General features: G+C 35.0%; 1 long non-coding RNA gene across 2 annotated transcripts in view; it reads right to left on the bottom strand.

Moving 5' to 3' along the window:
* LOC135365501 (uncharacterized) overlaps positions 1 to 15,102 on the bottom strand; it is a 179,187-nt gene that overhangs the window by 150,812 nt on the left and 13,273 nt on the right. For both annotated transcript variants that reach the window (XR_010413441.1, XR_010413442.1), the window contains exon 2: positions 11,868 to 12,022. This is a non-coding gene — a long non-coding RNA (uncharacterized LOC135365501). The remainder of the gene's footprint in view (positions 1 to 11,867; positions 12,023 to 15,102) is intronic.

Below are 15,102 nucleotides of genomic sequence, written 5' to 3'. Positions count from 1 at the left end.
GGATGTGTGAACACAAAGGAACCAAGCCAACCTTGACTCCAGCTCCAGAGTCCTCACACTTCAAGGCTTACCCTGGCTTAGTAGTAGTGGGTAGAGGAAGTAGGATCTGATCAAGGCAATGGGTGGTAATGTGGCTAGACGCAGTCTAAATATATTGTGGTTAAAGAAGGGAAGCCAAAGGTCAAAGCCCGTTCTGAGGATGTATTAGCAGAAAAATGAGTCGTGGGGTGACAAGCTAGAAAATCAGGAACAGGTCAGGACATATAAGCATAAAGTGGTTCAGAGCAAGCTGCTCAGGACAGAGGCTCAATTTTAAGTTGTACTGGCTGGACTGATGCCTTAACTGGAAGAGCTGAGAGAATTTGACATGGACATTCAAAACATTGTATCTATTTATTTAGACACTAATACCTGCACACCCCACTCCCTGCCTTTACTTGAAAATAGTTTGGTTTTTTTTTTTAAGATTTTATTTATTTATTTGAGAGAGAGAGAGCATGAGAGGGGGGAGGGTCAGAGGGAGAAGCAGACTCCCTGCCAAGCAGGGAGCCCGATGCGGGACTCGATCCAGGGACTCCAGGATCATGACCTGAGCCGAAGGCAGTCGCTCAACCAACTGAGCCACCCAGGCGCCCTGAAAATAGTTTCTTATAGTTTACAAAACATACTTCCATTCTCCATTTAATGAGTCTTTTTTCTTCATCCACCAAGCTACCTGTCATTTTGATAATTTTATTCCTACTTGTCCCAATTTTTTCTCTGTTGCTACTTAGAGCAAAATTGCTAAATATCTTTTTCGAAAAAATAATTTTTTAAAAGATTTTATTTATTTATTTGATAGAGAGAGAACACAAGCAAGGGGGAGCAGCAGAGGGAGAGGGAGAAGCAGGCTCCGCACCCAGCAGGGAGCCTGATGTGGGGCTCTGTCCCTGACTGAGCCACCCAAGCACCCTTTTCTTTTCTTTTTTTTTTTTTTTTAAGCACCCTTTTCAAAAAACAGTTCTATCCTGGAAACTGAAGTTCCCAAAGTGTTCTGATTTTTCACCTGGCTAAAGTTCTAACAAAGTTATTTCTCAAACTAAGGTATGAAGACAACCTGCAGCATCATGATTAAAATGAAAATTCTTGGGCATCACCTACTCAGTCTGAATCTCTGGAGCTGAGCTCCTTGCACAAGCACTTTTAAGCAGTTCCCCTAGAATTTTTTATTCACACAAAAGATTGAGAATCACTGTAATTATTTCCTTTCCGCTCTTTCTCCCCTCTGGGTAGACTTCAGCTATTACAAATTTAGTAACTTGCATTACCCCTTCTAGGTGAATAATTCAAAATAGCTTTTTAAAGACATAAGATTATGTCATTCCTGGATATCCTAAAACTACTTAAAAATGGCAAAAAAAAAAAAAATAGAAAACATTTAATTACAATTAAGAGGTTTTTTCCCATATTAAAATATACACTGTAAAGATGGGTTTAGACCAGATCCTCATAATATCAAACCAAATAGAATTATACTCTGGGGTGCATAAAGTGAAAAACTATCTCCAATGTTAATTTGAGGTAACCCTATCAACACTAATATCTAAGAACATGGAAAATAAATTAAATGAGATACAGGCTGATTAACATTGTCCTCTACTTTATAGCCCAGAACATCATGTTTGTTTGTTTGTTTATTTTTGGCTAGGTTAGAAGGATAAACCATCACAGTAGCCTCTGGGCACATTTACAGCATTTTATAAGAGACATTTTACAGTTTCTGTGTAAATTCTGAGCAGCTTAAAGTGAAGACTAGCTCTGCTATTTAAAACGATTTCTGGTTTGTTTCAACTTGAAAGTGATTTAATACGAGGCCCACAGAGAAAATCTGTCTCAGTAATCAAATTATAACAAGTAAGGATTAAAAGTATTAAGCAGTTTAAGCAAACTTTTCAGCTGCCCTGTTTTTTTTTTTACTAGTGGGGGGATAGAAGCCCATTTGAAGTTGGCTGTGAGAATAAGTACAACAAAATTATAAGAATGAAAAACAAAAACTGCCTTTTTTGTTTTGGTTCATTATACATCTCCAGCAACAGTGTTTTTCAAACACTTGGTTTGGCCAAACCCTAGCCTTTTTCCCAAGGACGTTCTGTCTCAGTCTACTGTTCCTTTTCTGAATTATAAAGCCAACTGTATTTTACAGGTAAATTTAATTTACATTTTAAGATTCATTTGTACTTAATTCATCAAAGTGTTTTGTCATGTGAGCTACTGGGTCTTGCAGAAGGCTTGTGATCTTTTTAATAGACTTTTATAACCTATTTTTTCTCCTTTCTTAGAAACAGGAAGTCACTTTAGCCAAAAGCAAACAAGGTTAAACTCCAGAGTGTTCGGTTTGGGCTTGACATTTAGAAACACAGATCCAAATGGGTCTTGAGCTTGACAAAACATTCCTTCCTTTATTAGGTGAAAAGAAAACATTTAGGGTAAAAACAAAAATGATTAAAGTGGGAATGCATTGCTTTTGTCTTTTATAAGCAAAAATAAAACCACATACTCTTTTTCTAAAAAAAAAAAAAAAAAACCTCTTGAAAAATGTGTAAGCCAAATTAATTTCTGATAGGTTGTTTATTATATACACTGCAAAAATACATAGCACATATAGCAAATTTATATATCAACACATGCATTTATAAATACATAAGGCTATATGTATACGTGCATATATAAAGTTATAAATGCATTTATAAAGTTTCTGCTAGTTAAGAATGTATTTAGCTATTACTTTTCTAAAGTGACTAAATTGTATTAAATAGTATATAATAATGGGAAAAGATCTCAAAAAAAGCATATGGCTGAATTCGTAGACTCCCAGAAGTTCAGTGCCCCAAATATACAAAATGAGTGTTAATTAACCTACTTTTAAACTCTTCAAGGAAAAAGAGTTCAAATTCTTCTGCAGTCATGAGGTAAGATTAAGAGCAAACTGATCACTGGTTTCCAGCAGGAGTATAGGCAATGCTGGCCTAAATTTTTAATCTTTCCAAATCTCTAATAAAAACAAACAAACAAACAAAAAACACACAGAGATCCCAGAATAACAAACAAAACAAAATTTCATGACAGACACCTAAAGCAAAATTCAAAAAAAAAGGTATTCCTACACCCCCTAAACTTGCATCTGCCATCAGGACTACATGCTATCAGCAACTGTATAGGAAAACATGGAGAGAAGACAAAAGCACTTCGAATGAGGGTGAGACATAGAAAACAAATTCCTAACAGGTATTTCCCTCAAAATGAGATGTCCTTACTAATGTGAAAAGCTCAGTGACCCTATCTGAAAACAGCAGACACGTGTGGGAGGGGCCCTCAGAGGCTGTAATTCATGAGTGTGTTAAAGGGACCACAGAACAGACAGATTATGCAGGGGAGTCTCAACTCCAAGAACTCTCCAAATTGACCAACTTAAGGTCCCTTTCAAAACACATGCTCAGGGGCGCCTGGGTGGCTCAGTTGGTTAAGCGACTGCCTTCGGCTCAGGTCATGATCCTGGAGTTCCTGGATCGAGTCCCGCATCGGGCTCCCTGCTCGGCAGGGAGTCTGCTTCTCCCTCTGACCCTCCTCCCTCTCATGCTGTCTGTCTCTCATTCTCTGTCTCAAATAAATAAATAAATTCTTAAAAAAAACAAAACAAAACAAAAAAAAAAAAACACATGCTCAACCTAAGGGGAACAGCTGGGAGGAGAAGCTAAACAGAGCAGAGTGGAAACACTAGGACAAAGTAAAGAGAAGCTCCAGAATAAAAGAATGGGGGAGAAGGCCAGAGGTAGGAGGCTAAGAAAGCTTACTTGACCCTTCCTTTCTTTGAATATAGGAAAACACTTCTCACTCAAAATCAGCGAGAGGAATGCAATGTAGACAGATGCCATGTTAAGTTTTTATAAGGAAAAAGAACAGTGAGCAAAATAATATTCATGTAGACAATAGAGGCATGCCAGAAACCATCCTACAAAATAGATTAAAAATATCTAAAATATTAGAAAAATAGCTAAAAGAATTAAGAAAATAATAGAAACTATGAAAGAAAGCCAAAAGAATTAGAAACATTCAGAAATGAGCTGATGGGGAAAATAAGGAATATTTGAAAAGGAAGAGGACAGAACTCAGGAAAGACTTAGATAAAAAAGTACAAATGTTTTCAGAAATGATGACTAGACTAGTAGGAACACAAGAACAAATAAATGAATTTGGATAATGGATAATGCCTTTGGGTACATGGATATTGCCTTCCAAAAACAGAATATGGTAAAGAGGAAATTTTAAAAATATATAAAAGTTTTAAAAAAAGAAATGAAACCATTTAAAAGAAAGAAAGTGAAAGAAAAAAGGAAACAAGATCCACAACCTATGTCATGGAAGTCCCCAGAGAAGATACCTAAAGCAATAGAAGAGACTCAATACTAAAATGTATCATCTAGGAAAACCTTTCTGAAATAAATAAAGAGCAAATATATTAAAAGAGCAAACCATAGGCCTAAAAAATTTTTAACAAAAAGAGACCACATATTGTTAAAGTAAAACTAACTTTTAAGGGGAAAAAAGTCCTTTGAATATCTAGAAAAAAAGACAAAGTGATTTGTAAGGAAAGAAAACCTGATGGTCATCATGCTTTTTAACAAGAACACTTCATGACAAAAGACAATGAAATATCTTAATATATTTGAGATACTTAAGGAAAGAAAGCATAAGCCAAGGCTTTTACATGCAAAGTGACTTTCAAGTAAAAATGCTGAACTTTTTATGAACATACAAGAATTCAGGAAATATTGCCCCATGGAGCCCTTCCTGAGTAATCGCCTAGAGAACAAACTTTGGACAATCAAAATGACTACAGTCAGTGGCATAGGGACCAACGGTGAGAATTTAATACATATTTATTTGTGGAACTAATATTAAATTAAATAATGGATACAAAGAAAACATTATAGTACATAATGGCTATATATTCGGATGACATATACACAGCACAATTATTGAGAAGTACAGGAAGGGAATATAGAAAATAGAATAAACTTGCTAATTACCTTGAAAAACATTGCTAGATAATAAATGAAGGTAGCATAGAGTTAGAATATCACTAACCCTTAATGAAATAATGCATCAATACAATAATTTTTAATGGTAGCACCATAAAAAGAGAAACAACCAGACAACATGTGCATCCTGATAAAAGTACACATCACCATCTATGAAGTATTTTTGTTTTATATAAAAAAAATCAAACCTGAATTTGAAAGTCTCTGAACCTAGTAGTTTACAGAAAACACAGGGGAAAGAAGAACATGTTAAATAAGCCCACAGGGATACATCCCAGACTGTGGGAAATTCTCTGGGACTAATTACTCAGTCTTTTCTACAAACTAATTTCCAGGGGTAAAGGAGTGAAATGGGCTTAGAGCTCAAAAGAGACTTAGGATACTTGTCAAACAATTACAATGTATAAGCTTTATTTGAATCCTGATTTGAACAAAAAATTTAAAAAAAATAGTTATGAAGTAATTGAGGAAATGAGAATACTCTGTTGGATATATGAAGATATTAAGGAAATAATGGGGATTTTAAATAAACTATAGTTCTATTTCTTAGAAAAGAATAAACAACTGACTTAAAAATCTTATCTTTACTATTATATAGTCACATTATTTAACTTATGAATATGCTAGCATAAAATTATAGTACAGCATCATGGTAACCTTATATTACATTGATCAAATAGAAATTTAGAAGTTCTATGGATGAAAATAAAGAACTTAAATGCTAGAAAGTGTATCAAATGAGACCTAGTCTAATAAATTATTGCTTGGCCCCAAACCTGTCATTTTAAGGATGTGCAATCATGAAATTTTGAGTTCACTAATTAATCTATTCCATAGACATGATTATTTTTCTATTACACTATTTTTATGTCTAAAATGAGCTCTCTTTGGCTTATGTTTGAACACATTTCCTTTATTTGGCTTCTTAGAAATGGCCATATCAAGACAGACCTGGATTTGCTATCTTTTTATCACTGACCACTTGGTCGTTTTGAGAAAGAGCCTCAGGGAATAGATGTGAAGATTAAATGAAAGTATTTAAAATGCTGGCATGTGAAAAGCATTCACTAGTAATTATTATTGTATAAAAATTTTTATTGATAGCTGTATCATGCAGGATCCTTACTCACATAAAAAGCAGTCCACCATAGCTAACTTTAAGAAAAAGGGTATTACTGAAAAAATAAAGTTAGGTAGTTTACAGAATTTCTGAGAGAACCAAAAATTGAGTTTAAATACTACAGAGCCAGGAATAGAGCATCAAAGAGAAATGCCCAAACTTCTATTCTAGTGTACTCACAACTGATAGACAAATATCACTTTGCTGTGTAACAACTAAAACACCAGGGACAGTTTGCCAGAAACTCCAGTAACTTAGACTCCAGGTTGCCTTAAAAGAACCAAGTGCCTCCACCATCAGGACTGCCAACTGATCTGATCTCCTCAACATAACCACTACCACTCACTTCCGCCTCCAGGTCTCAATGACTGTATCTGCTTGGTGGAACCTAGGTCACAAGTAGAACCCTTGCGGCAAAGGGTTCTGAGAAATACAGCTTTAGCCTAGACTCTATTGCACAAAAATTATGCTGGAAGGGAATCAAATGCTTACTAGGTGAACTAAAATAAGTGTCATGTTCTAAAATACTTCAATCTGTGTTCTAAAATACTTAAATTCAATCTGTGTTTTCCCTCTTTAATGTAAATTTTGCTGACTCCTCTAATCCTCCTCCATGGGACAATTTTTTACTGAATACCTTTATCTTTACTGAGTTTCTCCAGTCTTTCCACACCCTACCTCAAATGTTATTAATCTTGTCCTTTTTTTTTTTTAAGATTTTATTTATTTATTTGAGAGAGAGAGAATGAGAGAGAGCAAGCACATGAGGGGGGGAGAGTCAGAGGGAGAAGCAGACTCCCTGCTGAGCAGGGAGCCCGATGCAGGACTCCATCCAGGGACTCCAGGATCATGACCTGAGCCGAAGGCAGTCGCTTAACCAACTGAGCCACCCAGGCGCCCTAACCTTGTCCTTTTATTCTAATGTGTCTAATTAATGCCGAGTAGAGCAGAAGGATGACTTTTTAAAAAGGTATACATTTGCTAAAATATCCCACTCTATTATGACTTTTATGAAAATAAATCGATTTTGCAGATACATGTTTGACTTGTTTGATATGATCTATTTTTCTTATGTAGCCATCTAGAACATATTGTATAATATTACCATGTATTTTTTTAATTAAACCTATAATTTGGTTTTAGATTATCTTCTAAAGTCATTAAGAAAGATAATTATCTCCTGAAAAGTATTTAGGATATGTTAGAAGCTACTTTTTAAAAGCATAAAGCAGGGGGTGCTTGGGTTGCTCAGTCAGTTAAGCTTCCAGCTCAGGTCTTGATCTCAGGATCATGAGTTCAAGCCTCATGTTGGGCTCTACCCTGGGTGTGGAGACTACTTACAAAAAAAAAGGGGGGGAGGATAAAACAGCATATATATTACAAAACTATTTTTTCAAAAATAATAATCCCCAAATGATACTTCTGCTATAAAACAAGGCCAAGTCCAAAATTCATAGTCTTTAAAATAGAAGGGCCACCATTTTTCCTCTTCTCAGCTTAACATTCATTGTTTATGGCTACTTTTGGAACTTAATGAAATTATACAAGCTATATTTATTCATGTTCTCACCTCTGGATAGCATCTCTTTACTGAAGGATTTTTTTCCAATAGCCATACATACCATGAAATCATTTAAGTATAAGTAAAGTCAATGAAAGGTGAAGGACTTTCGTCTTCCAGGGAAGTTGGTTGATAAATGCATCAGCTCATCTAAGTTTGCCTACCAGATGTGATTTAACTTTAACATTTCATAATTCTGTTTGCAAGCAAAGTGAAAAAGGAAACAAATGAACAAATATAATTTGTTGAGGTCTGTGAATTGAATAGAGAAGTGTGGAAAGAGATGAAGGTAGGGGTGAAGGAACTGCTTGAAGGCAAGAATGAATCATTAGGATATGATACAGAAGGTAATGAAGAGCAAATGGTTTAATGATGCCAGAGGAACACCTGATCTTGACTATTGAATAAGAGGGTAGAAAGACAGTGGGTAGAAATCTTTGGTTCATAGGGCACCTGGGGGGCTCAGTTGGTTGAACCACTGACTCTTGATTTGGGCTCAGGTCCTGATCTCAGGGTGGTGAGATGGAGCCCCACATCGCATCAGACTCCCTACTCAGTGGGGAGTCTGCTTGAGATTCTCTCTCTCGGGGCACCTGGGTGGCTCGGTCAGTTGAGCAGCTGCCTTTGGCTCGGGTCATGATCCCAGGGTCCTGGGATCGAGCCCCGCGTTGGGCTCCCTGCTCGGTGGAGAGTCTGCTTCTCCCTCTCCCTCTGCCTGCCTCTCTGCCTACTTGTGCTCTCTATCTCTCTGTCAAATAAATAAATAAATAAATAACCCATGCTTAAAAAAAAAAAAAAAAGAGAGAGAGAGATTCTCTCTCTCCCTCTGGCCCTCTCCCTACTCACATGCTCGCTCTCTCTCTCTCTCTCTCTTAAATAAATAAATAAATAAATCTTAAAAAAAAAAAAGAAGAAATCATCTTTGGTTCATTGGCTTAAAACAGGTATATTTCAAAGTTCTCGTTTTTGATAAACTACAGGCTGTTTTCAATCTAGTACAAATATTCATGTACAAATATTAGTGGTCAGATGTTCCAAACAATGGTAATTGGTTGATGGACTGAAACTTTTTAACTAACATAATAAAGAAATAATAATTAAAACCAGAGAAGAAAACTACAAAACTATAAGTAGTCTTTGCCCCAAAGAACTTTCAGAGCCACCCTCACAGATGGTAACCAAGTTTGATAGGCCAGAGAGATAGGCAGTTTTCAGGCTTCCTTCTTGCGCCAAGATTATTGGGCCAATGTCAGAGACAATGACCAATCTCTTTCAAGTTGGCCCAGAGGGATCTGGCAAGCAAAGTTCAAATCTCTGCAGAATATTTCATCCTTACAATGAACTACAGGCCCTGCTTGTGTTTACCATATGGGTTTATTCTTAAGTCAATTAAAAGATAAGCAGTCTCAGAAAACATATGGTACATATTCCACAATACTTTAGAGAAACTGTACAATGTATCTTCCATAGAATCTACAATTTAACAGAGAATTAAAATTTGCCTTACAGTCACACAAAACTTGCTAGTATCAGATTGTCCTTAAGTACAAGTAGATAAATTTATTTTGCCATTCTTAATAGGAGAAAAATTGCAGGCCATCCAGTATAGAAATTCTGCAATTTTTGTTCTTTTAAGACTAGCAAAATGTATTCTTTTGCTAGCCATAATATATGAACCAATGTACACTCTTTTATACCTATGTAAGCCACATTCTCAAAGGCATGCAATACAGTTTAAAGAGTTTTTGGTTATTATGCCCTGAAAAAACATTTGAGATAACAATTCTACCAATTAATGTTGACATATTCTGTTTATTTAAAAGTATATCAGTATGAGGGTCGCCTGGGTGGTTCAGATGGTTAAGCGTCTGCCTTTGGCTCAGGTCATGATCCTAGGGTCCTGGGATCGAGTCCCACATCGGGCTCCCTGCTAGGCAGGGAGCCTGCTTCTCCCTCTGCCTCTGCCTCTCTCTCTCTCTCTCTAACTTTCATGAATAAATAAATAAATAAAAACATTTTAAAAAATAAAAAATAAATAAAAGTATATCAGTATGAAAATTCTTTAATAATATTTCAATCATTCTTCAAGTACGCATGATTTAAAATTGCCATCTTTTCCTCTGAGTATAATAAAACATCAGTTTATAAGGTATGTCCAGGTAGTATCTGGGGTATATCTATTGGAGAAAGTGTTTTGGGGCACCCAAAGAAGATGACAAGATCTCTTTAATTTACAATGTAAAGCAACCATGCTATTTTATAGCAGGCAATTTTTGTACTTTTCTCCTTGTCTTTATTTTTAGTCTCTATGATGTTTTGTTCCCAGATGTCGGAATGTAGCTAAACAGGGGCTGCTGCTAATTATTGAGCAAATATCCATATGAAGTCCAGATGTTAATGTGTGATCATTTTTTTCTATCATCAAATACATTTCTTTTTGAGTCATGTTGAGATCAGATAAGAATCTTCCTACACTTTACCTTCGTCAGTTGGAGCCCTTACTTTATTTAGTCTTCAGTCAGTTACCTATCATTTACCTACACTTTTATGTGAAGTTTATATCCAAATGAATTAACTTTATGTTTCTTATTTTGTTAAGTATAATCTGACTTAGATTTCCATAAGAAGAAAACCTCTTAAGAAAGACATTTTTATGTGCAATTTATAAAATAAAATGTTGAAACTAAGCACAAAGAGAATATCTGGAGAGAAAACAAATAAACACTACATTTAGCTAGATGTTAACATCAAATGTTTTCTTCCAGAGAAATGGTTATTAATAATAGAAGAACAATATAAAACCCTAAGTTAATTGTGGGAATTTTCAAAGCTTCTCTGGGCTGGAAGAAAATAAAAAAGCAGTCAATCTCTCATGGCTTACCAATAGATCAATATATACTCTTCATATTAATAAATTTGAATATTTTAATTTGAAATTTAACTACTGAGTCTATACTTCAGAACAATATAGCTGTTTAAGTAGAGAAAATTACCACAATGCTTTCTAACACTAAATTCCTATTATAAACTAACTTCACAGGTTCTGAATCCTCTAGAAATATTAGCATTACAAACCGAACACTCAACACTAGAAAAACCACATTTCAGTAACTCTCATATGGGAATAAAATAAGACTCGAACAAAACCAAAACTTACAATTTTTTTTAAAAGTCAATAAGTTTAAAATTGTTATGGTACTACCATACAATTCCCTTTTTTGATTCTTGGAAACACTGAAAAGCACTTTATTAAAGTATATTTCAGTTACTCTCTCCATAAACACATAATTTTTTGTAGACAAAACTGGGTGAAGAAATCCAAGAGATATTATAATTTCAAACTGTATTTTTGCTCAAACTGAGGTTATAACATTACAAAGTCTTCCCACCAACTAAGGAGCAAAAGAGGCTGCTCATTGTCTGATTTGGCTCCAGATGTAGAAGTCATGGCATTGGCCTTCAGGAGAGTTGTGGGAAACCAATTTCAACTGGTTCATATTCAAAATTTGAGCATGATACTGGTATATCTGATTGTTTTGTGTAAGAACTTATGGTATGGAAAGATATATTTTGAGAGATATCTAAATATAAAGTAGCTTTACATTATATTTTAATTCTCCAACAAATTATCTTGATTTTTCCATGCCAGGCAATTTTCACATATTTGTACATGAAACTTTGATTAAAAGAAATGAGCCATTCAGTGACTCAAAGAAAATTTTTGGCATTAAAGAAAAAAGTCACTACTTGCAGACTTACCTGTGGTGTCCCTAATCAATGAAAACCTTTCAATAACTCAAATACAGGTTAACTGAATGTGGTTTACTAATTATTATGCCAAACATTATGAACAAAAAAAGTTCAAAACCCATTATAGACCTATGCATCATGTGATATTAGAACACTAAATCTCTAACTGTAAACTATCATTTTGTACAACTTAATGAATAACAATTATGAGAATTAATCCATTAATCTGGGACTAGAAAAAAGCAGGCCATGTGCCTAAAAGAAAACAGATGATATATCTACAAGTTCTAGTTCTCTTTCTTCCTATTAGTAAACTGATATATTTAACAGGAATAAAAATCAATGGGAGTACGGGTACCTGGGTGGTTCAGTCGGTTAAGCGTCTGCCTTCAGCTCAGGTCATGACCCCAGGGTCCTGGGATTGAGTCCTGCATCAGACTTCCTGCTGAGCAGGGAGCCTACTTTTCCCTCTGCCTCTCCCCCAACTTGTGTTCTCTCTTGTGCATGCTCTCTCTGTCAAAAAAATAAATAAAATCTTTTTTAAAAAAATTGATGGGAGTATATATCTAAGTTGGATCTTTTTTTTTTCATTTAGCCTAAAGGCATATGGAGAAAAAAGAAGTTATGATTAGATTTTACTAACCATGAGAGGGTTTTTAAACATTTTAAAGGAAAGTGAAATTTTTATGAGGTCATAGATCTTTCAAAATATTTTCCAAAGTTGTCATCTTTGGTATTGTGCTTCACATTTCAGGAGCTTGAACGCCAATCTGCATCCCAACATCATGGAAGTATCTGAAATATTAGATTTCCTTACAATGCTAAACAATGTCTAAAATTTAGGAGGATATAGCATATCTGGGGGATGCTAGTAAGTAAAGCTTGTGTTCACAGTCCTCACTAGGGATGGGCCCCTAAAAGACACTATAATATAAATTTCAATTATGTTTCAATTAACAGAATCACGATTGTTTGTTACTTTGTGTAGCACTAACAATCTGGAAGCAAAAATTAACTTTGATGGATTGAAAAGCATCTTGGTAAAATCACCATTTCCTTGATTACTCAGTTTTATGTCCATAGATGAAAAAGTCTTCCTAAAGTGATTAGTACACCTACTTGATTCCAGGTAGGATTATACCTAGACCATCTAGTAAATGTAGTTGGTGGGGGGGAAAATACATAAAATACATCACATCAGAAATGATCATTTCTAGTTCCAAAGATTTTATTGTCAGGAAATACTTTGTATATATCATTATAAGCCTTCTTACCCATACTGACCCCAGAAGACTAAACTCTGGACAATAAGGTTGGTTCTAAGATGAATCATTTTGTACACAGTCATCTACAGGCCAAGCTTTTAATGACAGCACAATAACACTGAAACATTATTTTTATGGCAGAAAAAAAATGTAGTATTTATTTCCCCAAAATTTCCACTGCATTTGTTAGTACATTTTTTCAAGAACAGAAAATGAAACACTTAGGGTATAAAGATTTATCTACACAAATAAAGTGAAATATGAGCAATGTGGCCTTGTAGGAAGAGCACTGGTCCAAAGGTTTCCAGATGACTCTGACTAATAAGCCACAACACTTTAGGCAAGTGACTTGGCCTCTCGCTTACTATTTTTAAACAGTAAAATTGGGGGGCGCCTGGGTGGCTCATTTGGTGGTTAAGGATCTGCCTTTGGCTCAGGTCATGATCTCAGGGTTCTGGGATCAGGCCCAGTGGCAGGCTCCCTGCTCAGCAGGGAGTCTGCTTCTCTCTCTTCCTCTGCCCCCTCCCCCTGCTCATGCTCTCTCTCCCTCTGTCTCTCTCTCAAATGAATAAATAAAATCTTTTTAAAAAATAAAAATAAATAAACAGTAAAATTGGAATAATAATGGCCATCTGAGAAAATTAATTACATAAGTAATATGGATTGGAGGATTCATAAAAATGCCAAATCCACCTTTATATTTAATAGCAGAATATGGGCCCTGAATTAACCATCTAATTTTCACAAAAGATATGATATACTGAGAAGTCGCAAAGTCCTACTAAAGCATCTAAAATTTTTCTCTCCAAGTAAACAGATATAAGACGGATGAAGCTTAATAGAGCACCAGAAGGCAGAAAAACAGAGGTTAAACATTCTATGAATACAAAAAGCCAGCTTAATATGAAAATAAATATACAGATTTACATAAAAAAGATAAGAAAAAATAATATACTTGTCACTTTATACTTTCATTAAAAAGCTTTATCAAATTTTTCCCTCTTCTGGGGGTATTAAAAACAAAATTTCCTGAGGTCAAGAGAAAACTATTTCAAGAAAACTATTCAAACTAATTCTTACTACACAGAACTAAAGAAATTGGAATGGCTTAAGATGAAAAAGAGAATGCTTTGTCTACTACTCTCTTAACATAAAAGGCCATTATGAAGAGGATGTTAACCAGTCGTTCTACACCATAACAAGATGAATGGATTTTAAAACATTAGCAGAAATACTTGTAAAATTTAGCAGGATAGGTCACACTTGGAATTATTAAGAATGTTTTATTATGTGGATAGGCATTGAAACAGTCTAAGAGAGGGCATGTATTCAGGATCTTTAAGAATAGAAAAGATAATTTATCCTGAAAGTCTTGGCCTCACCTTGCTAAAGCTGGCTACTTGACAACTGACCTTTGAGATCATTTCAGGCACTTGGATTTTATAGTTTTTCTCAGAAAAGAAAAGGACATTCTTAAATTGACTGTAGTTAATGATTTCTTATTTTATTACACGTATTATAATTTTAACACATCACTTTTTGCCAAATTAATAGCAATATTTTAGAAGAAGATGAGAAGCTCTGTATTTGATAATGAGTTCAATGCCAATCCAATCACTTTAACCAGGGCAGTTTTGATACAGATTAGCTATAAAACGATTGAATTTCTAACTTAGTTTAATACACACAATGAATACTAGTGGGTTTTCATTTCTAAAGGTAAGCATAATTGCACATGTCTGGCCAGATATAATTAAGTCTGAAAAGCTGAAACCTTTTAGCCAGTATTCAGAAGAAAAAATGTAATAGTACATTTCGTTATTAAATGTTACATGCCCTATAAAATGCCACAAAAGAGACATTTTATTTTTAAAAGATTATTGGTTATATTCAAAATGACCTTCTAGACCATTAGGTAGAATTTGTTTCTGTGGAGCACTGAAAGTGATACAGCCCTCATCACTTAACTGCTGATCTCTCGGTTCCCACATATTCCAGAACTAGAATTTGGCCTGCTGAGTTCTGGCAAGGCTTGTGTTGGTATCAAGCAAACTCCCTTCCAAAAAAGTGTTGGATAGCACTACCATAACTCTGAGTTGTACTGAAATCCAAATGTGAATTTCCTGGAACACATATGGGAACATGCAGTCAACAGATTTCTGAAACTGCATACCAGCACTTTGCTTTGCCTCTGCAAGTGCTTGCCTATCTTGGAAGAAAATCTATTAAAATCTTTTCCAATGGGTTCCGAGAGAAAATATTGAAACTAAAGTGGCCACTTCGCTAGTCAGCATCAAAGTTTTATATACTAACTTCCATATGAAGCTG

The sequence above is a fragment of the Mirounga angustirostris genome, unplaced genomic scaffold (genome assembly GCF_029215605.1).
Source record: "Mirounga angustirostris isolate CCGP_5_RB_7025 unplaced genomic scaffold, mMirAng1.0.hap1 SCAF_8, whole genome shotgun sequence".
NCBI lineage: Eukaryota > Metazoa > Chordata > Mammalia > Carnivora > Phocidae > Mirounga > Mirounga angustirostris.
The sequence above is the reverse complement of the archived record's forward strand: the minus strand, read 5'-3'. Positions and strand labels throughout refer to the sequence as shown.